This window comes from Lagenorhynchus albirostris, chromosome 7 (assembly GCF_949774975.1).
Source record: "Lagenorhynchus albirostris chromosome 7, mLagAlb1.1, whole genome shotgun sequence".
Classification (NCBI taxonomy): Eukaryota; Metazoa; Chordata; class Mammalia; order Artiodactyla; family Delphinidae; genus Lagenorhynchus; species Lagenorhynchus albirostris.
Window position 1 is genome coordinate 90,985,228 of NC_083101.1, and position 2,760 is coordinate 90,987,987.

A 2,760-nucleotide genomic window follows, 5' to 3' on the forward strand; every position below is an offset into this window, starting at 1 on the left:
AGATTTTAATGTTCACCTTTGATAAACACAATCAAATTTCCATCCAGTTTTCTGATGTAAAGCAAAATGTACTTGCTTAAAAAAAATGTGCATTCTTTAGCTTTCTTCTACACTTTTTTGGCCATCTTTCAAAACTGAGCACTGAGTATTTGTAATGTAAACAATGTGATATGTATATTTTAATTGCATGTTTTAGGAATAAACAAAATCTAAATTTCAGTAACACACAGTGTATTTATAAAATGAAAATCTCTCTCAAAATATGCTTTTTACTGGGAAAAATAAATAAAACAGACAAATGGCTCTACACAAAGTAAAAATTAACTTTGGTAGATTTCAGTGTAGGACAGTCAAAAACAAGCATATTTGCCCTTATGTCCCCCACCCCACCCCCAGAGCTGCTCATCTTCTGAGTTAAGATTTTTAAAATATTTTAAATTGAGATAATTATGTTGACATTTTTTCTCATTCCACATCACCTTCAGTCAAGCTCTGAGCATTTATAATTAATTCTCTAATTGTTGGAAGCTTAGTCAAAAGCATCTGGAACACTGGTTGTTGAATTGTTAGCCCTAACACTTGCAATAACTGCTATGACTGTCCACACACAGCAACTGCATTTGTCAGGTGGTCTATACCCTTCTCAATATTCACCCTGGGCTAGTAACTCTTCACCAAGCCATAGTTATTGGAAAAAGAAATTCTGAATAGCTTCAGCATCTTTAAGGTCAGGTAACTTGGAAAGCCAACTCTCTCTTTGTCAAGCTTTTGTTTCTTTCTTCATTCTCACGGCCTGTTCTTGAATTTGGGGTCACTCTGTCTCGAGGCCAAAGTAAATGTAGTACCTGATGAAAAGTGTTCCACCCAAGATGGTGCTGTTCTGGCCCACCATCTTCTCTCCACGGAGGAGTGGGGTGGGTGGCAGTGGGGCCCCAAAAAAGCAATTGGCCCAGAACCTTCAGCAGATAGCTCCCCTCAGATCTGCTGCCCACTGTGAGGGACATGGAGAAAAACCTTATCGTGGTTTTGATTTGCATTTCCCTGATGATTAGTGATGTCAACCACATTTTCATGTACTCTCTGGCCAAGATATCTGTGTGTCTTCTTTGGAAAAAATGTCTATTCAGATCCTCTGCCCGTTTTTAAATCAGATTTAGGTTTTTTTAGTTTGATGTAGACCCACTTGTTGATTTTTGCTTTTGTTGTCATACCCAAAACATTCATTCCCAAGACTAATAACAAGGAGCTTTCCCATTTCCTTCTAGGGGTTTTATGGTTTCATGTTTTGTATTTAAATCTTTAATGTAATATTTTATGAGTGGTGTAAGGGAAGGGTCTGGTTTCATTCTTTTGCGTGTGAATATCCAGTTTTCCCAACACCATTTATTGAAGAGACTATCATTTCCCCATTGTATATTCCTGGCTCCTTTATTTCTGGGCTCTTGAATCTGTTCCATTGGTCTATGTGTCATCTTTTATGCTAATATCATACTGCTTTTTTAAAATTACAATAGCTTTGTAGTATAGTTTGAAATCAGTAATTATAGTGCCTCCAGCTTTGTTCTTTCTCAAGATTACTTTGGCTATTTGTTCTTTCTCAAGATTACTTTGGCTACATACAAATTTTAGGATTGTTTGTCCTACCATTGTGAAAAATGGCTTAGAATTTTGATGGAGATTGCATCAAATTTGTAGATTGCTTTAGGTAGTATGGAGATATTAACAATATTAATTCTTCTGATCCATGAGTATGGGATAGCTTTCCATTTGTTTTTGTTTTCTTCAGTTTCTTTCATCTAAGTCTTATAGTTTTCATTGTGCAGATGTCAATTCATTTGTAAAATTTGTTCCTAACTACTTTATTGTTTTTGATGCTATTGTGAATGGGACTTTTTTTCAGATAGTATGTTGCTATTGTATAGAAATACAACTAAATTTATGCATTGATTTTATATCCTGCAACTTTACTGAATTTGTTGTTAGTTTTTTTTGGGGGGTGGAGTCTTTGGGGTTTTCTATATTAAGATCATGTCATTTGCAAAGACAGTTTTACTTCTTCCTTTCCAATATGGATGTCTGTTCTTTTTTTGTCTTTTCTGATTGCTCTAGCTAGGACTTTCAGTACAGTGTTCAATAGGAGTGGTGAGAGTGGGCACACTTGTGCTCTTTCTGACCTTAGAAGAAAAGCTGTCAACCTTTTATCATTGGATAACGTTTGCTGTGGGTTTGGGCTTGTCATATATGGCTTTTGTTGTCTTGAGGTTCATTCTTCCTATACCCAATTTTTTGAGCTTTTAAAAAAAATTTTATGAAAAGATGTTGAATTTTCTCAAGCTCTTTTTCTGTGCCTATTGAAATGATCATATGACTTTATCTTTTATTCTATTTATATATCACATTGATTTGTATATGTTGAAACATCCTTTCGTCACAGGGATAAATCCCACTTGATCATGGTGAATGATCCTTTTAATGTGCTGCTGAATTTGGTTTGCTGGTATCTTGTTGAAATTTTTTGCATCTATATTTATCAGGGATATTGACCTCTAGTTTTCTTTTCTAGTAGTATCCTTATTTGGCTTTGGTATCAGGATGTTGGCCTTGTAAAATAAGGAAGTGTTGGAAGTGTTCTCTCCTCTTTGATATTTTGGTAGAGTTTGTGAAGCATTGGTGTTAATTCTTTAAGTGTTTGATAAAATTCACCAGTTATCTGGTCCTGGGCTTTTCTTCATTGGTAGAGTTTTGATTTCTGATTCAATA

At 35.0% G+C, this 2,760-nt stretch overlaps 1 pseudogene; it reads right to left on the reverse strand.

Moving 5' to 3' along the window:
* Positions 1-465: 465 nt before the first annotated feature.
* On the reverse strand, positions 466-892 carry LOC132522993 (mitochondrial import receptor subunit TOM20 homolog; annotated as a pseudogene).
* Positions 893-2,760: the final 1,868 nt, after the last annotated feature.